The 23,832-nt window shown below is 39.1% G+C and overlaps 1 long non-coding RNA gene across 1 annotated transcript in view; it reads left to right on the top strand.

Moving 5' to 3' along the window:
- Positions 1 to 23,832, top strand: part of LOC142602905 (uncharacterized) — a 195,071-nt gene that overhangs the window by 100,612 nt on the left and 70,627 nt on the right. The window contains exon 3 of the long non-coding RNA XR_012836732.1: positions 14,013 to 14,148. This is a non-coding gene — a long non-coding RNA (uncharacterized LOC142602905). The remainder of the gene's footprint in view (positions 1 to 14,012; positions 14,149 to 23,832) is intronic.

Here is a 23,832-nt window from a genome sequence, read left to right as displayed (position 1 = left end):
GGTTACTTGATTTTCCTGAATATTAGGCCAAAGGGTGGAGAGTTAACCCCACAGAAGTGTGGGTTTTTTCATACCTGACATCTTTGTCAACAGCTGTCTCAAATTTAAATTGAGAGTTTAGTCTACTGTTTTGCTATAGAAGCAGCTCTTCTAGTGTGTGAAAGAAGCATATGCTTGCAGTAGCCTGTTTTGGAAATTCTCTGCTACCTTTCTGTAGCTACAGGGAGGAAACTAATGGATGCAGCTGCTAATTCTATAATATTATAATGGAAACTTTATTTTTATTTAAACTCAGCTTTTATGAGCTTCCTGCTTGTGCATAATACTTGGTAGGAAAATTATCCAAGTTATTAGTGTGGATAGGGAAATAATTTCAGAGACGACCTCAGTTTCTACCTGGAGGGAGGAAACGAGGAAAAAAAATTCCAGAAGTGGAAACCTGCAGGTTGACTGTTACAACCAATGATGCTTTTGTGCAATTTCAGGTGAGTCATGTTGCAAAGCAAAAAGTTTTTCTCACTACAGTGTCTGAAGGATTTTTTTTGCCATATCCTGAGTCAAGGTCCTTTGCATCATGCATGATCAATCCCTGAGACAGCCATGCAGAGTACAACCTCTGCACCAGAGTGAGCACAGTTTCTGTCCTTCATTTAAAACTATAGTGTTATTCCCTTTTCTATAAAATTACACCGTCATTTTATCCTGTAGGCTGTCTCATCAATTTGAAGACAGTTATTGTCAAGGTTTTTTCTGCATTTAGTACATGGAGACTCCAATTTGTTTCTACTGCAGAAGCTGATACACGATGCAGTCCAGTATCAGGAATTGTATGTGCCCTACCAAACAAGTAAATGGTTGAAGAGTGGGAGGAAATTAAATGTCATTTGCATCTTTTGAACGGAAAACTGAGGAGTAGAAATGGAAGTGACTTACCCAAGATCTCACAATACTAAACTAATTTTAACTTAGATCTTCTGAGTTTTCGGGTATATTTTCACTGATTCACATTAGTGCCGCTTAGAAATATCTGAGCTAACTCAGAAATGAAGGAAGTATAGCTGTATGATTGCAATTCTTGACCTGTGCCAATTAGCCACATTCTCAGCAGGGCCGTACCACACTGCAATCCAAACTAGCATATCTGCGTAGCCCTGCACTGTGCCAAGGGAACACATCGCTAGTGCCTTAACCACGAGGCTAGCCCTTTCTTCCAAATTCTGCTGGTTTTAGCTCCCACATCCCACAGCTGGTGATTACCCTTAGCATCTACATTAACTGAAAAGATTGTTTGTGCCCTAAAAAGAGGCAGTATTAGCTAAGCAAGTGAACTTTTTTTTTCCCTAGATAGAAAAATGGTTCTAAAGTTAACAAGTGCCTAACATTACACATACAGCAACTGGTTCATGAACATTGCTTTTTACTACCATGTAACTGCTCTAAGAACACAAACTGGGGTGCTAAACTTCAGGGTGGGTCTGTGTCCTTCTTCTGAAGTCTCTGCTATGATCTTTTTCTATGTATGTTAAGTGACAAACTTCACCATGTAGTTTTGTGTTTTATGAAGAGGACTGCCAATACCCTACTTGGTTAAATGAAAGAAAAATGCAAAAATAAAAATCGATAAGCCCAAATCTAAAGATCTCTTCTGTCTGGGCTGAACCTCCTTTCCTTTCTCTTGTTGGGTGTGTAGGTGCTGCAACTCAGCTAGTTCAGCTTGGCTTGTGTATGAGAATTGCAGTCAGCTTTTGCACTTCTAACTCTTCTATCCTACATGTTAGTGAACTAAATGTAAACTTAACGCTGAAAACAATTGATCTACAAGGTGGTGTGTTGAGGATGGTTTAAAACTGATCAGCAAATCTTCAGTAAAGGATCTATTTCTCAAAGGATGTGAGCTATTCCTGCAGAAGGAACTCAGTGCCAGCAAACTTGTGCAAAATGCTGCACAAGCTTATCCTAATTCAAGGAGCAGGTCGGTGGGACTTAGCTGTTACTATTTCTAGGTATTGTAGTAGAACTCTGTCTCCTCACAAAATCAGAGTGCCATTAGTATTGTCTACATCTGTTTTTCTAACCTACCTCCTGGGAAGCAAGAGGCTCGCAGCCTTAGTAACATCACAGGCAAAGCTGAAAAGGGAGATACAGGCACAAAGAGGTAAAGGGGTCCTACAGCAGATTGAGGACAGAGCTGGGAATGCAATCCAGGTCCTTTCCCTGTTCGGAGCATGCTGCCCCTTGCACTTCCATGCTGATTTCAGCTCTGTACACTACAAAAGCATTTTATGTTACCTCTGCACATGGGGAACATTGGTTTATGGTGTAGTTCAGGCTATGTCAATGGAGATAATTAAAGAACATTTGAATCTTACAGAGTGAAGGCCTCTAGCTAAGGTTGATTGTGATGATAAGGTAAAAAGCTAGGAACCAGATTTATTTTTTTAAAAAGTTTATAATAATTAGAACTCAGTGTTTTGAATATTAGATATTTATAGGCAGCTCAGCCTATAAAAGTGGATGTAAATAAAGGGAGTTTTTTAAAGGTGTAGTCTACTATTCACAAGGAAAGTTCTATTGAAAGGTATGCAGGAGAGATGGATCAAGCTATGGACTGGAATTGCTGTTTACCATTTTCGTTTGTAAGAAGTTATCACAGGCAATCAGCCATCTCCTTAGCTTTAAGATGAGGGTGTTTTTAGGCGAGTATCAAAAGATAACTCTGGAGACAGGCACTGACATAGATCTCATTTATACTTGCCTTGGAGCTGGAAGATGCATGTGCTCTAAGGAAAGTAAACAAATGAAAGCAGAAGAAAAGAGTGGAAGGTAAAACATGAGGTTGTTAGGGAAAATTAAAGAAATGTGGAAGATCACCTAACCAAATCTTGTGGTTCTAGTATAATAACCACAAATACAATGCTCTGAGCATTTGAAGCATCCTTCATTATAATTCTACACCATATGCTGAATTTTCACTTCTGTGGTTGAGATCCCTTCGAGTCATCACACCTTGATCTATTTTACTGCTTTACCTTCAATATATTATGTAGGGGGTTTGGGTCTTTTTGGCTTTTATCCTCCTGTGATTGTAAAGATAACATTGGCAGAATACAGAAAAGTTAAAACAAGGTGTGGTCTCAATCTTTATGGAAACTCCAATTACTTTCTGCTTTTGCTGCAAACTAGTGGTGGAATCATTCAAAAACCATCACCCAGGGCTGAAGGTCTTTAAAACAGTTGTGCTTTCTGTTGAATTAATAAACAAAGTAAGTAAGTATGCTTTCATTTTTCTCATTGCTCATTCTAGCAATAATATTGATAATGTTGTATTGCATATGAATAAGTAGAATACATTTTCAGTGAAAGGCTAGAAAAGTATCTGTAACACTAGAAGATTATAGGTCTCAAATTTGTTTCAAAGGTTTGTATCTTTGCTTAAGAAAGAAAACAATATTGCATCAGGATTCTAGTGAGAGATTTGTGCTAGATTCTCTGAGGATGTACGCTGTCTCTATGCTACTGAAATTGATGAAGCTTGGACAACTTACACTAGCAATGCCTCAGCTTTACTTTTGAAGTTTTAAGTATTCCCTGTAATTACCAAGAAAAGTAAAGCTTTGGAATGCTACTGAGTTATGTTCTTGCATGGTATCTTTGGAAAGCACATCTCAAAAGAAAGAAGCTAGTATTTGTAACAGGATAATATCAGAGCTTTCAAAAGGAATACTGTAGTTTGCTTGTGTGTTAGTGAACTTGAACGCAGAAGTGTCTGCCACTGTGACCTTTTCTAGCTATCATAATTAGCATAAAGGCTAAGTAGGAAATAAAAAGGGTACATGAGCATCTTGTTTACTCAGTTAACAAACAGTTGAAGATCACACAAAAAGGGGTAATTAATACCAGTTTGATTAAAACTGGTGGGCAGGCCTGGCCTATGGTTATTTGTTTAAATCTTCTGCTATTGAGAGTTTTCTCATAAAAGAATCTGAAGTCCTAAAACCTGGTAACAGCCTAAAAGTAGTACAGAATAACAGTTCCTTTTTCTGGTCAAGTAATTCACTACACTAATAGAGCAGAGAGAGGATTAAAGTGGAGTTGTCCTAAAGATCTGAGTAAATCCGAGACCTATTCTCTTTTGTTTCATTGATTAAGTTACAAGCTATATCATATTCTACACTTTTTTTATATCAGTTTGGTGACCGTTCTTGAAAACTGTTATTAATCTTTGTCTAAACTACTTACCAGTAAAGGTAGAATAAATTCATCAAGGGGGTCTTCTAAGCACAAATTAAGGTTTGTAAACCACCGGTTCCCAATATTATCAATATTTTTAAAAAGCTCTTCCCAGGAAGATTTGGCTGTAAAATGCTGCTTGTTCCAAGAGCTTTATTTGGTCTTAAATTTTGCTGCTTAGCATTTGTTAGCATGTGAGTTTTCAGAGTCCAGCACTAAGTCAGACAAGGGTAATTGTTCTTCAACTGCTGCTATTATCTTACCTGAGATTTCCCATTTTAAAATGCTCTTAAATCAGTGTCTGTCAGAGAATCAGATTAGTGCCTGATTAGATCTGTCAAGTTTCATCTTCCAATGGGTTTTGTGCCAGATTCGGATTTGAGAATGAATACTTAGAGTATTAGAAGTTAATATATGATACAATTGAAAGCTCTGTTGGGTAATTACATTTTTCATTTTAAGTTTTTTACCCTAACAAGTACAGTAGGGCACGAATGAAAGGTTTTAATATCGAAAGGTTTTAATATCAAAAGATTTACTATATGATGTCACGTACTGCATCCCTCCCAGAAGGATTCATGTTAATTGTCACTCTGTCTTGCCAAAATCATGAGCAGTGTGCAGTAATGAAATCCTAATAGCAGACAGCTGGTTTGAAAGGCGCATACCCAATGACTTTAAAATTTTTCAAAGAAGATACATTTCTCCTGTAAGGGCTAGCTCTGAATTCATGCCTGACGCATGTAAGTGAGAGAAGGGATGCACCAGCAGCTCTGCAGAGCCATGCAGTCTCTGCACATTCTGCGTATGGCAGGAAAAGAGGCAGTGTATGCATCTCTCTCCAACTGTTTGGCTGAGCCAGAGCCAAACACCTGCCTCTATGTTAAGTTGAACTGTGTCGTGGATTTCTAATTATCCCTTACCTTCAGCGCCCTCACAGATCTATTTTCCCAGGCTCCAGCCCTGGGAAGACCATTCTCTGATGCATATTTTTTGATAAATAGGTCATTTTCCTGTGGCTTTGACATCTCCAGTTGGCTTGAAAACCTGTGCTGTGTGTGGAGGAGTCAATATTCTACCTCACAGCAGACATATTCGCTCCCTCTGTTTCTTAGTGGGGAGCATATCCCAGCAGGTATCTTCTTTCTTGAGATTGATCTGTGGATCATAGTGAAACTTATGAGTTCAGCTTCCTACTACTCAGTTTGTTCAGCTTCACAGTTGTTAGTCCTGGACAGACAGAAGTGAAGCTACGACCATTATTTTGGGACTACTTAAAAAAAAAAAAAAAAAAAAGACAGCTTTTGGGGTATTTCCATCATGCTGAAAGAGTTTAACATTGTCTCTCAGGTTGTCATCCTGACTTCCCATTGCATGGTCCAAAAAATTGTAGTATACCAGTTCATCTGCTGGTGTGTTCAGGCTGTGGAGAAGTAAACTGCAGGCAGATGTATGCAATGGTCAGAGCATCAGTTCATAGATCAATTCTTTTCCTGCATGTGGAATTTGATTTCTGACCTGATAGGTTGACAATCTTTATCAGTATCTATATGCAACAGCCCTGAATAGACTTTTGGAAGGCCCATGTCTGTTTTTTGTTGCCAATACTTACCTGTTGATGTGTTGATTGCACCTTGCAGGACACTAAAACCTTGCACTTTCAAAAACTGATATGTGCTGTCCACTGATGAAGAGTGACAGCTTTCACTGCAGGGAAGTAAAGATAAGTGGAAAGGGATCTCAGTGCATATATTGTCACTAGCAGAAGGAGACTGCTACGGTATTATCTTTTATGTTGGAGTGACAGGTGAATAACTATACAGCATGAAGCAATGCCTCTGAGGTCTGTGCATCATGTGTGTAATTTTTCATTTGGTATTATATGTATCTTTATCTATCAGATGTATCTTTAGATGAGCTACTTGTGGAGGTGGTGGCAATCCAATGTAGACCTTGCTCTCGAACAGGGAAAAACCCAGCTGTTTACTGCCCCAGAAACAGAACAGACAGCCCTGGAGAAAAAGGCTCTTTTGTTATAGTAAGCCAAATGAGTCTTCTGTCTAATCGCTAATAAATAAAGGGCACCTGTTAGTACAATGGTGAAGATCCAAGTGAGGGCTGCAGATTGCATGCTTTGCCATGGGGAGAATTATGCTGCTGAAATCAGTGGACGGGTGATGTCAGATAGAAGATGCTCCCTGGCAATGAATAGATTTCTCTAGATCCACTAAAATATTTGGAGAGATAGATATATACGTGGGAAGACCTGAGAACCTTTTTTTAAATTTCTACAAAGTGAGTGAGTATACTGCACTGTTTACTTCGGGCAAATAGATCCCTTCCTACACTGCACATCCTGGGGGAACTTCAGTTTATCTAAGCTTTATACATTTATATCTAGAACCTATTGGGTGTCTTTCATTTTTACATACCCTAAGCCTGCACTAGGAGTTGGGAGGTACGTCAGCTTAGAATGATACGATGCTAGGAGATTGCTTCCAGCTTGTGATGTCTTCAGGCTCTTATGCTCTTTAATAAGAACAGCCATCACACTTTTATATATTGTATTTGTCAAGACAGTGCACACTCAAGGTAGTGCAATATTAAATTAGCTCAGTCAGAATTCTTTACTACTGCTTTCTTTCTTTAATAAATAATAGTGTAAACCTGCCATGTTGCACATGCACATGTCTTAGCTATGCATACTGTCATATTTCATATTTTTCCTTTGTCATATTGATAAATACTCAGGTGCAACAATATTAGAGCAAGGAATGCAATAATTGTTTTTAAAGAGATATCCCAAAATGAAAATAAAAAAGCAGCCACTCCACTGTCAGAGGCTTAGCTGTATAAACAAGAAGTTAATATTAGATCACCTCTAAATTCTGTGAGGGAAGAGAGTGGAGAGATCATGCTGATAATTTTTTTTTTTCTTTTACACAGCACCATTGTAATAATTAAGAGCAGTAGCCTGAAGAATGAACACATGCACATGAATAAAGGGAGTGATTTTCAGGGAATTGAGTGATAAAAGGCAGAATAGAAATGAAGTCTATTCAGCAATGGGGAGCTTGGCTCGCAGCAACTGGATGGGGGAGTAGAGTGGCTGCCTAATAGAATTAAACTCCTCTTTACATTGTTTTTATGTAAATACATATAAAAATACATATAAAAGTAGATGTGGAAAGTATGGAACTTGTATTTCCTGTGACAGCTCAAAACAAATGTGGAAGTTGGACGTGGAGGGGGGGATCGGCTCCTTCTGCTCCTATAGAGTTTCCATTGTGTACTGCCAATGTTGCTTTTCTGCTATGTTGTGCGTTGGTAGGTTCACGTGCACTGCCTAGGCATGGGGGTCCATTCAGTTCTAGTATTTTTACTGAAAATGCCCAGAATATGCTTTGAGGTGAAAGGTCTGTGTCTACTTGCTGAAACACTGGGTGCCTGCTCTCTGGCAGACTAGTAATAATAGAGCTGATTTTTTTTTTATTTTTTTTTTCTTGCTAGCAAAGACCACTGCATCCAGTTCATGGTACTTATTAAAGAGGAGATTGCTTAAATTCCCTAAATTTCATTTTTGTAATGAGTTCAGCAGTACTTTTGCCTCTAACGTGAAAGATATCTTCTGCTTCTGCAGCTGCCCTTTAGTATCTTTATATCAGAATAATTAGTAGTATTTTGGTAAATGGGAGGTGGGGTGTATATACTTTCCAAATGTACTATGATTTTCTGTATCTGATTTCTGTGGGTTTTCTCACAAACCAGAGCGAGGTCTGGGAAAATAAGAGGGAGTGGCTTGGAGATGAGAACAGTAGTGAAAAGCCTTAACTTTTCATCAGACCTTACAGTGCAATATCCAGCTAGGTCTGTCTGCCTTGAATCATTAGATGATGGCATAAGCAGGTACCCAGTTCTGTGTGGTGGTGTCCTAACAGCACCCTGTCTGCACTACTGGTGAAATTTAAAGTGCACATCACTTTTAAAGCCTTCAAAAGAAATCAATGTGGTCAAGCTCAAAGCCTCTGTTTTTTTCTACACTTCCCACGTAGGTGACCATGTTTTCAGTCCTAGTCTGCACCAATGCAGAGTGGTTCTATGACTTTTCCCATGACCATGTAGAGAGATTGTTCTTGCTGAAATGTCTCATGTTACAGAACAGCCTTGCCACATGAGTTTAGTCATTAGCCTCAATCTCCTTTTCAGTGTGGGCTGCAGTATGTCAGTTTTCCTTAATAAGCCAAATATCGCCATCTAGAATTGAACGAGTGTTTCTAATCTCCCCAATGTTAAGAGCTGGTATAACGAGAGGGAACAGAAATGACCTCTGGAGTTCTGTGCAGCCTGATGAGCTTTCACAAGGCTTTCAAATGCCATGAGTTCCACACAAATGACTATAAATAATTGCCTAGGTTGGCCTGACCTCGGGTTGTCTGAGAAGATGATCTGATAATGGCACGAGTGACTCTGATTCCGTTCTGAAGCTGAGATCCCATTTAGGATTATACTTATTTGAACTCTCTGTAATTTAAGAAGAAAGCTTTCTGCATGCGCCAGTACTGGAAACACATTCTGAACACAAAGGTCATTGATGTGGCAGTTGAAATCATCATGAAATAAGTCACTTGGGACATGAGTTTAAGCAAAACTGAAAACTTACCTCCTGTTTGACAGTGCAGTTTTCTTTTCCTGGTCTTTCAGCCCTGGTGAGAGTTGCCAAGTTTCATATTAACTCCTCAGTTCTGCAGACCATATATCAGACAGATACTTCTTTGCAGGATCTTCAACATGGAGCTTTGCACATTTTCGAGTGCACGTGAATCTGAGAGCAGCCTGCAGAAGGGCAAGTTGGGTACTACCTCTTTGCCTCAAGGCATCCTTGCCCACTTTCCCTTTCAGTGGCAAGTGGTGAGCATTAGTTGAACCATGAAATATGGTCCAAGAAAGAAAAAATCATTAACAAAAGCAGCCTTTATTACAAGCTTGTTTAGTCATTCCTTTCCTTTTTTCCTGACAAATTATAAAGAGCAAAGCTAACGGACTCAATTATCTTAAAGGTCTTTTCCAACCTAAACGATTCTATGATTTATTTTTTTCCCTCAAACTACTGTTTTGCAGAATGCATAGTACTAAGAGTAGTTCCATTACTTGCTTTCAGTCCACCCCAAAGTGCTCAGAACTCACGTCATTTCATCAGACATGATCTTGATTTATAATAAAGCCAAAACAAACAAAAAAAAAGAATTTTCTGTTTTGACCTGTTACAATGCCCCTAGTCCCAACAGAAAGATGTGAAACTTGTTTAACAAAGTTGTCAAAATTTCCTAGTCAATGCAACCTAAAAAACCATCTTCAAGGGAGATGGAAAATAGCATTAAAACACTACATTTGGTAGCAGTTTCTCAAAACGACCATGCCTGTGATTTGATGTGCTATTGCTGCAAATTTTTCAGGTTTTACAGAAAATAATGATTTTTAGATTGCTATAGAATGCAACAGCTTAGGTAATGTGATGAATGTACTACTGGTAGGAGCACAAACCACTTCAAAATGGCACACAGTCTGGCAAACAAATGGGAGCTGATGCTGCCAGTGAAGGTATTTGCTGTTGCTGATGGTTGCACATGTGGAAGAAAAAGTTTGGGAATTCCCTGGCTTGGAATAAAGAACTCCCTGAAGGTAGATGGTCTACACAGATTAACTGTGGCCTTATTAGGCAAAGCTGTTACCAAATTGTTTTGTTAGTGGTACCATCTGAAAATCTTTAAACCTCATATAGGACTAGGAGAAAGGTCCAGAGAGATCTACATGTTTACATATTTCATTTCTTCCCAAATGATTATGAAAATAATTTAATATTAGTGTTTTGAGGAATCTCTTAAGAAGCTTATGAAATTCTTCAACACCAATGCCTTTTCTGAAAGAGCTCTGCTTATCCTTTCTTTTCTTAGCCAAGAGCAATCCATTCAGGGACATAACTATGTATTCGGGGAAGCCTTGGGGCTGATTTCATGTTGGCTGTAGTAATAATATGAATCAAATAAATCAGTTTACACTATCATAAACAGAACCACTCGGAGGGGGGTGAGGGGTGTGTGTGCAGATTTAATTAGGAAGCCTATGTGGGGACAGCAGGGGATTTATAGGTGGCAGATAGGAAAAGGGCATTCCACAGTCCAAATTTCAGTTCTTCTTACACTACGTTTCTAGCAATAATTTGTAACCTATTATCTGAGATTTTCAAAATACCTGTAGGATTTAGTCACGTCTTCCACTGAAGTGTAATGGGCGATAAGTTTAAATACCATGTATTTAGAAAAAAAGAGATTGAAAACATTTTCAGTCATTACTGAAGCATACCATAATACATTTGTGTGAGGATAAAGAAAAGACAGGTGAGATCTACTGTATGGCTAGGCAAGCTTCCAAGAGCATTAACATTTTATTTTAAGAGATGAATAAAAGCCTCAAAATTGCTCTAGACTTGGCAGGTAAGGATTGTTATGCTTCATCTTGCCTCTTGGCCAGAAAGCTCAGTAAGTGGGAGCTTGCCAGATACGGCAGTCTTCCCCACTACCTGAATTTAATTTAAACCATTCTGTGCAGCCCTGATTTTAATCCTTTCATTTTGGTTTTGAGTTACCGTATATATGGCACAATGGAAATATTTTTTCAAACTTAAATTAGAAACATATTTTAGGAGACAAAAAATGTGGCTGTCTTCAGTGCAGAATGAAACATCTTTAACTGTTAGATGAAGTATAACCATTGGAATATTTTACTTGAAATGTTTGATTATCAATAGAGAAATACGGACTTTCTGTGATGTGCTTTTTGTTCCCTCCCTCCCCCTTGTAGTTCGTACACATTGCATAAACTGTTTCTTCAGGAAGGCCAAACTTTGTGATAGCTCACAATAAATGTGTTTTTAAAATAACTCAAGACAGAAGTGTGATGTGTCAAAGGTAAAAAATCAATGTGTTAATCTTATTTTATTTTGATGGGTAATTACAAATGCTACTCCCCTGGCCAAGAGGAAATATTGTAATATAAACACCTACATTTTTACACTCTGCATCTAAAATAATGGTGGGGGTTTTTTTAAATTCTACTGAGATCTTTTCATTTGCCATAAATTATGACAACATTGTCACTTCCAAGAGTACACATTTCCAGGATGTGCCATCAACTTTTGCTCTAAATACAGTGCAGAACAGGAAGTATAAATGTTGCAGACATCAGAACCCAAGTAAAAGTTGTGGAAAGAGTATGAGTTGGACTTTCATCTTGAATTTTGCTGCTCAGGCTGGCCTTGTTTCTTCCACAAGGAAAAATAATAGGCCAAGTTTATAGAGAAGACAGACTTTTGAAATGTTCTTATGGTGTTTTTGTAAGCAGGCTAGACAATTCAGATCTTTATGGAACTACTACAGCATATGTGTGAGAAGCATAGTGGAAGCCTGTCTTCAGGCAGTTATCAGTGATTCATTGTCAAATGGAAGTATATATTGGGTGGGATTTCAGAGACCCCGGGTATGGTGCTGTCCAACACTTTCATCAAAAACGTGGTTAAAGATTAGAGAGAATGGACAAAATCTGCAGACGACAGTTATGAACTGAACAAAAACAAGATTCTAGTCAAGAAGGATGAGTGTGAGGGACCACCCCCGGACAGGACTAACCTATTGCATAAACAAGCAACGGTCAGTACTAATTTAGTATCAGGTACTGTGACACGTTCATCATTATGTCCCACCGAATGTACCTTGATACTATTGTGGTGTTGAGAAGAAAGGCCCATGCTACACTGAACTATTGGAGTGTTATTGATGAGACCTGTGGAGTAATCAGTTTATTCCAGTAGTGCTGGAAAGCATCAGGCATGGGCTGTCGTACCGTGTTACAGAACGAATGAGTACCAATGGGAGCAATTCAGTTTGTGAAGTGTGTCTTTTGACAAATTACGGCTATAAATTCTATCAATGAAATGTGTGTCACTTATTGACTGAGCTAAATAGTCACTTATTAGGTGGTCTTACTGGTGCTGGTTTGGTTTTTTAATTATGTAAATGAGGCCACTGGAAAAATGGCTTCTTTCTATTGTGCGTGGGAAATGGTGGAGTGACTAGATTTAAATGTAGCTTCCCTGAGTGCTGGTATGTGGAGAAGGTCATTGAGTCACCCTTGGGTGTTGGCCAGGATCACATCTGACATGATCGTGTTTAAAGGCAAGGCAGAATGAGAGGAAAGGACCGACAGGGTATCACTTGTGAGGAAAGCTTATCTATGACATACTGACTACGGTGGCAAAGTGTAAAAAGGCCAATTAGCTCTGCTCGTCCTTCCCTTCCTGTTGTTCCCAGCCCAGGCATGAGCCACTCACAACTTCTTCTTAAGGCTTTGAGCAATGAGTTGCGTTTTCGAAGGACTGGCAGGAAATCATTTAATAAGCTGGAGGAGGGAGAAGTTTCCTGTTCTAGTTACTCCCTATATAATTCCTAAGCTAAAAAGAGAAGACAGTTCAGCGGGCCAGACCACCAGCCCCAGTGTCCTTACATGTGTTCCTCTGACAGTGCAGGTCTAACCAAGCGGATCACGTCCCCATGGATTTTGCCTTTATCCCAGTAGGACCCTTAAAAGCTTTAAATGCATTTTAAAAGATGAATAAATAGAGTGGTTTTTTTAAATTGCATGCTAGTATAATGGAAGTACTTTCAAGGCCGTGACTGTGGGATTAGCTCTGTGCAGACGGGCTGGACTGTGACCTCAAGGATCCTTGCTGGAACCTCACAAACATTTAATGATGAATTGGTTTAAGTTCAAGTGAAGCCTGTTTTGCAATACATATAAAAAGCGTAACTGGGATTGATTATATCTTTGTCTTGTCTTACACCATAAAGTATTAATACTTAACTTTACTACTTTGATCTGTGAGTAAATAGGCTTTATTACTTTTAATCCTAAAGACACCAAACTGAATGCAAAGAAATTCACTCTGTGAGTGTCAGTGACTGAACAGTACATGCCCAAGTTAAGTTAAAGGCAGTGAAAATCTACATACCTTTTTTCTGCTCAGCGCACGGCAGCTGGGCAGCCAGTCTTCCCTTACCAGCTCTGGGCTTCACTTCGGCATCGGAAGACTGTAGCAAAGGTTCTGCATCCACACACACCGGGGTAGTGGGAGCAAATGCAGATAGTCTGGATTCTGCTCTAAAGATCTGACACTATCAGATGGCTAAAATGCATAAAGCAGTTACATAAATCTTACTAATGCTTTTGATGTGTTTATCTCCTGAATTTTTCTTGTCTTATTCTCAATCCCAGTAAACTTGAAATAGACCTATGCATTCACTAAATGTGTGTACTTGTTCAAAGTTGTGTAAAAATATTGTTCTTTTCATTTGAGTGTATGAATGGTAAACATAAATTTTGTCAAAAGCCTGTGATAAATTCAGAGATTTAATACTTTAACAATCCTATCTGAGTTGCACAGAAAGTGTAGTGTATTTAAACAAAACAAAACACCAAAACTGAAAACTGCAACAATTCTGTAATATGTCTGGTAAATTCTGTCAGCTTCAGTAAGGAATACTTTTCAGATAGCATTCCATATTAAAAGTGGTACTGACTAAACCTGTGTTATTAATGGAAAAAAAAAAATATATAAACTTTGCTGTGCTTCCAAGTATATAAATAGTATTACTCAATACCTGAAGACAAATTATTTACTAAAGATATAGCATTTGTTTTCTGAAAGAAATGTGTATTTGTTTCTTGAGCAGACATCCTCAGCACAGCTGAGAAATCTCTCTGAAAGCAAAACACTTTGGAAGGGTCCTGAGGAAGGATATGACAATGTTCTGCAAGATGTGACATCTGGTAGACAGCCTGCTTCCAGTGACCCAGGGACCCTGTCAGGTACAGTGACGAGTTCAGTTTTATCGAGGTCTGTAGCAAATTTCAGGTGACTTGATTGAAGTTGTGAATGTACAGCTTCGTCCCTGCTGGGAGTTAACTTTTCTGAGCTGCAGTTCCATTTTAATATTGCTGATTGTCACTTGAAAATGCTGGAGGATTACAAATTTGTTTTCTTCAAAATCTGAAAGAGAAATTTAGTAGGCTAGAGATGTAGCATCCTTAAATTATGCTCTCTGCTTTCCAGAACAGGTGTCATCAACACAGTCTCATCCTTTCTATCTGTAAATTTGAGTGCATTTATTGCTGTAGCCTTATTCCTGCATTTCTATTCTGTAGAGCTAGCCACAAGTTTTTTTGAAAAGTCTCCAAAATCATGGGATTCACCTAAAATGTATCTCAATGCAACATATTTTACTGCATTTACTTTTTTATCATTTTCTACTTTTATCTGCAGCCACAAGAGCTAAAAACCCTCAACTTTTAAGTTAAATAGTTGATGGTTCACAACATAGAAGTTGCAGTCTTCTGTGGTTGCAAGAGCTGAGGCTTTCTCAAAAATATTAGAAATTGCAGAAACAAAGAATAATTGAGTTTAGTAGAGTCCAAACTGGTATTCTTTAGTAAGACTAGAACTGTTAAGCAATCCTTGCAGTGTTGTTAAGCTGGCAGCAGGAGTGTTCTGTTTGAAAAGAGGGTATAGGGTACAGATATGTGCGACAGAGGACAGGAATGCTACTGATCATCAGTATATTAAAAACCAATCCCAGTTCACTGTTCTGACGGTATCCTCAGGAGAACTGCAAGTGAAAGAATATCTTTTTAAAAACAAATATCTGCAACCTGACATTGAGAATACTGCTGGTTAAAAATGCTGGACAGTTTTGTTTGGTATTATGTTTTCCTTATGATTGTTTTGAAACTGAGTTAAAGGAAAGCATTATTCTTTTGTTGTTTCTGGTATTTTTATTACCACTCATAAGCTCTGCTTAGGTTCTGCTGCTTCTCCCTGTAACCCCCATAGATAGGCCTATAGTCACCTCTCATCTTGATTTGAGAGGCTGAAATCAATCTGAAATTAAAATCTGCAAGTTGAGGGGAAAAGCAGCTGAAAAAACCCAATGTTTTTCAATTACAATGAAATCTTACCAAGCCTGTTTCTGTTACTTTGCCTTTACATACTGCCATGGATATTCTGTTCAGAAGTTACAGATTGTGTGTCCTTTGTGATTTGTCCCAAGTCATTCCAGTGAATTTTCTCCCCTTGTTCTTTGTTGTGACTGAGCTACTCAAGCAGGGGACAGCTCGTTTGCTTGTTTTTATTGTGTTTTCTTCCTGAGATGCTCTGCGTGGAATTTCAAAGTGAAGGAAAATTTCCGTATATGTGTAAAGGGGAGAAACTTCTGACAGCAAGGGTTTGAGTGAATGTTTCAAATAGCTGTCATAATTCCAGCAAAGACATAATTATTAATAACTGTGAGGATGTATCGATCTGCCAATACTTTGACTCGGGCACAAATATGCATGCACATTGATTGAAATGTCTGACCTGAGCTTTTGTATCCAGAAATAAGTTGTTGATAGTCTCCCATGACACTGTCAAAATACCTCCACCACGAATATCTATAACCTGTGTTTTTTCACTACACTTTCCTTATTTTTTCCTGAACTAAATTCTTGTAAGTTTTTCTGTTCTCCATATAGACCCACTTGGTCTGCCTTCCCCCTCAGCCTCCAAGGATTTAGTCTGTGAGGGGGAAGTGTTTAAAAATAATTCCAGTTATGGTAGAACAGCCTGTATCCTTTCTATAGAATAACTGACATCAGACTTCTGAGTTCACAAAATGGTCAACAAAAGATCAGTAAAAACATCTAAGGATTCTGAAGGACAAAAGTATTTTTTTCCTCTTTCCTTTAAAGGGAAAATGACTTTTCAAACAGGACTAGATTTTCAGACTGCGGAAGCCTGATTGACACACACCTTTTATTAGAATTAGTATAATTATGTATCCTGAACAGCTATCCAACTTCTTAAAAGCTTCCTCTCTGAGGATACACATAGTTCTTCTGTAATACCAAGTTAAAATGTAGATTAAGTATTAAAGGGTCCTGTGTATGAGTGAGGCTAAAGACCTTTTTCTGGCTTACAGACACACACCCCTGTGCTGGCTCCTGGGATGGGATGAGGGTTGTATCTGATCATGTCAAAGCTGAGGGAGGTGAGGAGATGCAACATGAGGCTGCAGGTGGACAACTTCTTCAGACCAGGGAATATGTGCCTTCACAGAAGACCCAGTGACTGGCTGTGTCTATCGTATGGATTTTCAATGTGGGAGAGCATAAAGCAGGGGCCAAATTAGGAGATAAGAAACAAAAGCTGAAGAGGAGGTGGGGATGTAAGCAGGAATCAGCTGAAGTGGAGAGGGAGCTAAGCAACAGCTCTGTGGCTTGCTCGTATCCTAGTATCAGCAGTATGCTGAGACATCATTGCCAAACAGCCAGGAGACAGCAGGAGGCTGGGTGTAATCTGGTGCTGTCCTGCCCAGAGCTATGTTGCACAATTTTCTCACTGAAGCTGAAGGGATTTTGAAGGAAGCACTGAAGTGTGCAAATGAGGTGGGGGCAAGTGGCAGAGCAGAATGTTTCCTTAGGCATTGATCTGGTGGACTCCAAAATTTCAAGGCAGAAATTCTGCAAGGGACTTAGAAGAACATGAGCAAGGAGTACACGCTCAGCATTTCATGGCCAGGTCATGGTGCTTGGCAGTACCTGAGGCAGGGATGACACCAAATTTTTGCAAATGCTTGTATTTTAAAATGTTTATTTACTACTGTGGTCCATACTAAGAGCTGGAAATGCAACAGTACTGCAGGTTTTCCTTGACTTAATGTTTTCCACACTATTTTTAAGAAATCTTGAAACAGGCTTTGGAGACTTTATAGGAACTCATTTGAAAGCACCACTGGATTGTTTATAATGGTGGTATTTTTTTTAATATATGCACGTGCAATTGGACACCCATCAGTTATGTTTTCTCACTCCCTCCTAACAAAGCCAGAACTTCTTGCAAATTGATATCTGCTAGGAACAATATTTTATACTTGCCAAATTTCTTGGCTTACTTTTGAGAGACTAAATCTTGAAATAATAATTTCCTTTTAAACAGAAATTATTTTTTTTTTCCTGGCATATAAGATTAGACAGGGAAAATGATATACATGTATTACCTTATCATTGACTACATTCAGACAGCCATGCAAAATCTTTCTAAACATTACGAGTGTGTTAGTTCCTTTTGTTGCATGCTAGTAGATTTTTCTAGCCGTAAAGATCCTTTTCCTGTTCAGAAGAGAAACTACCATATCTGTTTGGCGTTTTCTTAGTGCTTTCACTTTGTTTATAGAGCGTAAGTTCCTTGGGAAGGCCCACCGAAAGCTTGGGCTCCTACAGGAATGTCTCACAAGGCACTTCACCGTGTTGCTCTGCTGCAGTTATCTCCTACCTCTCCCCTGGCCCTCTTCCATGCTCACTGTTTCACTGATGCCCCCTTCTGCCCTCCTTACCTCATATCAGGTAAAAATCTTAGTTCAAAACTACTCAGAAACTGTACAGCATAGGACATTGAATCAGGGTTTGAGTACTGCTGGGTGTGCTCTGGGGACAGGTCCATCCTGATTGCTTTTGTCTTGGTCAGTTCTTCATTAGCCATTTGCATATTCTGCAAGTAGGAACCCTGTGAATGCATGAGAAATTCACTGAAGGAGGAATGTGTGAATGATTAATCTATTAGAAATCCTTGTGTGTGTGTGACCAAAAAGCTCCAAAAACCACATTTGGCTACACTCAATTTTTAGTTGTATGCTCACCTGTGCATTTTCAGCTGAAGTATCATATCTGAAATAAGCTCCTCCTTACAAAACAGTTCAAGAGGATATCTTTGAAAAATTAGGATCAATCTCTATGGCTGTTCTTCCTCACATAGTCCTTCTCTCTCCAACAAACCCTTTAATGCGATATAAGAGTGCATATACCCTTTTCACTCTGGGAGCTTTTGTTTGCTGACCAGTCCCCGTGTCACACTTTTCCTTTTGCTGTCTGCTGCAGGAGAAGTGTCCCAGCTCCAGGATGCATTTCTCCATTCTTGCCAGAGAGATCTGGTTACAGACATGAGAAAATGACCCAGATCCATGTTCCTTGCTGGTGCTGCCCCTGAGGGTTCAGTTCCAGTTGGTTGCATTTATGCAGCCCGCACTTTGCTAGAAAAGAGAGTGAATCCATCAGTTTTCACAAGGTGGGGTTTTTTTCAATTGTTTTTGAGATGTGACCTTGGCACTGAACAACTTCAAATCTGAAGGTCTGCCTGCCCTTAGAAATCTGTTCAGGAATGGCTATTCTGCTAGGAGTCCTTGTGTGGATGCTAATTGCGCGTAGCACACCAGGGACTCTTCTGGAAGTGGTGGGGAGCAGTCATTCTGGGAAACATCCGCATACGACAAGCCCTTACCCTGAGAGGTCTGTCGTCCCTCTTTCCCCAAGGAATTCCAGAGAGCTCCTTCTGTATAGAAAATTGAGAGTTCTTGAGAAGGTGGATACTTTTGTAACACAGACCATGAGTCCAAAGAGTGCAGGTGCTTGGGTAATCAAAAAAACTCAGAAGTTCTGTTTGCAGGAGACTTGGTCAATTTAAAATAGGGGTGAGAGGATGAAGGCTGCTTTCATTCAGCATGAAAAGGGCAGGGGACAGGACACAAAACATGTCCTCAATTTTAGGAATTTTTAGGAAAAAGATGTCTGCATAAATGTTTCTGGATTTTTCAAATATAGTGCAAAGATTGTAACACTTTCCCAACATCAGTTCCGGTGATACAGCACCACTGTGGAAGAAGGTTTCAGTCACTACACTATCTTTGTTTTTACAATATTAAGTGCAGTTACCACTTAGCATGGTATGATCTCTCGTCTAGGTCAAAGTCTTCTATTTGTGTTGCAATGACAGCTTGACACAAAATGACTAAAATGAAAAATGGTACAATATTTCATGAACAATCTAGGAATTAAAAAGCATAACCCAAAATTAATGTATCTTTCAAACTCATTAAAATAACCCTCTTAGGGATCTGTTAACACTAACATTTCAAACTAAACTTTAGTTTTAACCAAACACATACATGCTTTCTAAGGAAAAAAATCCAACCAAATTTAAGTAAAGCCTTTGTATCTTAAGTTTTCTCCTAGCTCCTGATATAGCTGTCCTGCAGAATAGAACTCCTGCTTCTCACGGTAAACAGCAAACAGCGTGAACTGACAGAGAGAGCGCCTTCCCACCACCTTCTGCTCACGAGATGTTGACATATAGGAGTGGCAAAGAGGAAGGTGCAAACAGATGAAAATCCCAGCTGAATGAGTGGGTTTTTAATCTTCTTGCACCTGTTTCCAGGAGGGAGTGTGACAGTGATAGGGTGCAGAAAGGAATGTTACGACCTGGGCAGCAGGATGTGGGTGGAGGCACAAGTCCCGGCGGGGAGAGGGATGAGGGAAGGAGGAGCAGGAGCTCGAGCTCGCATTGTATTTCAGACCTTGAATTTGGAAGAAGAGTGGTATTGAAGACAAATATATGAAAAAGTCAAATAACTTAAGAGCAGTGTTTAGGTATGGAGTTTAGCAGAGGTAGAGAGGTATTTACCAGGACAATGTGACTGCAGCAACTTTTGAAATAATTTAATTTCCAAAAGTAATTGCTCTGAGACTGTAGTAATGACCCTGCTGCATGGATTTCATGCACAGCAGATTGTGATCTTATCTCTCAAGCTAATTGCCTGAGCACAAAGTGGGGCTCTAAATGGTTAGTAGCAGCATGCTGAAAATAAAAATTGTCCTGAGTAGGATTTGCTGTTAGATTGAAGGATGATAGTGCAGCCTCTGCAGAGGGGTCTGCCATGGAGATGCTGATACCCTCTTGGAGACCAGGGAGTGTGTGTGGGAGGAGTTGCTAGAAGACTTTTCAACACTACTTTATTCATCTCCAGTAGATAATGTCCTCATGGTTAGTGAGCCTGAACCCACGCTTTAGAAGAGCCTGGCTGGAGGCCGGGAAGGCACCCTGGGTTTCCAGCTGTTTGTTACTCAGTGTTCTTTTTCATTACGGTGACAGGGTTGTAAAAATCGACTAAAATATTCTACTTTGCAATGTTGCGAGTGCATACCTGCCCCTTACCAGCGTGTAGCTGGATCCTGGGCCAGGAACTCTATTGCTGCTGATGGAAACTCTAAGGCAGCACAGGTAGTGCTTAGTTCTAGTCCAGATGCATTCACAGTCCTTTGAAATCATGCAGACCAGAGATGAATTTCAAATGGTGTTTAAAATCCTATGTTATTGCTATAAATCCTTGGGGTTTTTCCCCTTATGCTCTCTTTTGGGTGGACTCCTAGCAAGTTTGACAGGAACAGAGAATGTTTTTGATATATGGCATCAGGTCCTTTAGTTCACAAACCCCACACAGAAGCTTGTTTTTAGAAAGAGAGAAAATAAGATTAAACAGGACAGGGAATGTCGTTATGAAGGAATGAAAATATTTTCATTACCAGAGTATTTGTATGTCAACAGCTGATAGGGAATGATGTGAGACATTCCCAGAAGGACTCCCAAAGATTTTTCCTTGTGCAATAGACCAATTAGCAGAGCCCAGATTAAATGAGCAATGTCACACTGCTTCTGGCATTAAAAAAGTGTGACATTCAGTCTCTTTATCTAGTAAATATTTGCTCTTTTTTATCCTTGGGACTTTTGTTATGCTACTTTCAACAGTTCTATATTCCCAAGTAATACGGGGGAAAATGTTAGCTTCTCCAACACAACTTTAAGACATATCAATAGATTTCTCCTATGTAGTATATATTTTTTAATATTTTTAAAGGAGAAGCTCTGTACACTCACAGAACACATACACATGTGAAAAGGAGGGGGAGATTAAACTCTGCTAGCCCAGAACTTGTAATACTTCTAAGCTGACTTCATGAGTTAATAAAAGAGGAAATGAGCAAATTCAGTTTCAGACTCTGCCACCCAGCTCACCCAAAGCAGCCCTTGAACGGGCCCAAAAGAAATTATTTGACTTACAGTTGTTTCCTGTTCTTAATATGGTTTGGAGAAATTTTAATATTTTCCTAGAGAAAACAAGTGAATAATTAGAATAAAGGTAACTAAAAAATTAGCACTACTAAAAGAAAAATAAATTGGTTTGCACTGTTGCTATGTTTTCTTAGCAGCTTTTGGATTCCACTGCAGGAGTGGTTGTGTTCTGGTGACAGGACTCTTTCCAACCTTTACCTGCCTCTGATTTTTATGAATTAATGTTGAAGTGGGTAGAAGAAATATTGCTATAGACTTAGAGCTTTAACACTTAATTGAATTTTGGTTTAGGGTATCTTTTTCATTTCCACATGTCTGAAGATTTACACAACTTAAATATTAGTTAATGACTCTGATCTTTCTCAGATAACCTACTACAGTTATTTATGTTATAATTCAGAATCAGATGGCTCCTTTGGAAGTGCTGTGATCTGCATGACGGGTCAGTTATGTACATTCATTGAAAAAAGGTAGAAATAGTGGAATTTTATTCCATTTTATATTACTATTTAAAGGACTTATATTTCATAAGGCAGTCTTATCCATATGATTCTTTACTATGTGTTGATCCACTGATGTTTTTGCCTCACCTTTATTTTCTCCCTCAAAGCTGCTTTTTTACTAATTGCTATTTCTAAATACTAAGCATGAGACCTCTGTTTCTGAGGTCAGAGGAATACTTGAGAGATGAACAGTTAATTCCACTAACAATATTTATTAATAATATTGCAATAAGCTCCAGAATAGGCTCAGGATCCTACTGTCCAAGTGACTATATGTACATATTGTCATCCTTCCTCTGAAAAAAGCTTACAATAATACCTGAGCTGGGAATTTCAAAAGGGCCTAGGTATTTCTGCATTTTCTGTCTTCACACAGGCTTCAGGAGACCTTCTTTTGGAGGTACTGAAGAGTTGCTTTAGGACTAAATGTAATTGCTTCTCCTAATGCTTTTTTCAGATTTTCTTCTGAGATTCATGGATTTCTTCTTTTTTGGTAGTCCCAAGCGTAAGGATTCTAGCTGACACCATTTCTAGAAGCTGAATTCCGTTCTGCTATACCACCAGCTATGAGATTAGGGGGATGATGGGAACCTGCCTTCTGTGGAAAAAAGTCCTAAAATGTTTCCTACAAGGGAAGGCTGAATTGTGTCAGAAAACACTAGTTTCCTCCACTGTCAGCTCCTCCGTACATACTTTAGGTTTTTACAGGATTTGTTGCTTCTTAGCACCTATTTGGTAGTGCAAATGTCAATGAATCTGAGTGTGTCTTTTGCAATTATTCTCTATTTGGTGTGTGTGTGCATGTGTATAAACATGTTCAGGAGAAAACAGTTTTCTGCTATTCTTAAAATGTTTTTATCTGCTATTTATGGAGAACACCTCTCTAGAGCAAAGCTGAAACAATAAAAATAGAAGTGTTATTCCTCCCCCCTCCTTTTCCCACTCAAAAGATCCCAGAACATGAGGGTACTTCCCTGGAAATAAATAAAACCCCCTGGATATTGCCTCTTCTAGGGGAAAAGGAGCAGGCCTATCACAGGTACCAAATTAATGGGCTGCTCCTTTCTATAAAGAGGGACGAGTGTGAAAATAAAGAAGTTGAATTGGTATCTAATGTTGATGAATAGTTGAAATGGGTTATTCCCACCCCTAAGTATTGCTGGGGTCACTTGGAAGAGGAGCGACTGTGGGGATTACACTAAGGGCGGGGACCCACAAACAAGAATGCAGTGAATAACTTGAGAAAATTGTGCAGCGCTCTACCCGTTGCAAAGAAGCCTTCACCTCTTGCTGGAGTTTTTTTTTGGCATCTACAAGAGCTTATCTTCAAGTAACATGTAGAGTGTAAGGTGAATTGCAGAAGAGGAATGCAGACAGCTTCTCCTATCAGCATATTGTTTTGGTTAAGACTCTACTGGAGTTTTGTAAAAATGCAGTTGGGGGAGGGGAAACAAGACAAAGTCAGCATGTCCTCTGGGTTTCCTTGGTTAATCAAACAAGCTTATTAGTAAATTAACACTTCTAGGGTTAGAGAAGTATTGTCATGCTATTTTAGTTTTCGTATGACTTCAAACACTGCATCCGGCTCCCTAAAAAAAGCCAAACAGAAAAATAAGCTTTTGCAGTTGTAAGTACGAAGGTGGGGGGACAGGAGCTTGCATCGTCAGTAGTGGTATAGCAGGTTTATTTCAAGAGACGAATGTTTTTAGGTCTGACCTGTTGTGGGTGGCAGTGGATCTTGCAGCATTCTGGATGTTGACAAAAGCAAAATTCTCAGCAAATCACCTTTTCCATTTTAATTTTTCTGCTTTGTTTTGAGATTATCTGATAACTTCTGCAAATATTAACTGTTTTTTCATGGCTTGTACAAGAAGATCATTGCAAGAACTGCCTACTTGCAGGGCTGGGCATCCTGTACTTCCCTCTCCTGACTAGATCAGTCTGACTTTTACAGGATCCCTGATGCAAAGAGCCTCCTGGAAAATTCAGATACATTTTTTCAATATTGGATTAAAATGTGCTTTTGCATTTTCTAGCTCATTTTTGCAGAGAATT

The sequence above is a fragment of the Balearica regulorum genome, chromosome 9, assembly GCF_011004875.1.
Source record: "Balearica regulorum gibbericeps isolate bBalReg1 chromosome 9, bBalReg1.pri, whole genome shotgun sequence".
Lineage (NCBI taxonomy): Eukaryota > Metazoa > Chordata > Aves > Gruiformes > Gruidae > Balearica > Balearica regulorum.
This window is presented reverse-complemented; position numbering and strand designations above follow the sequence as displayed.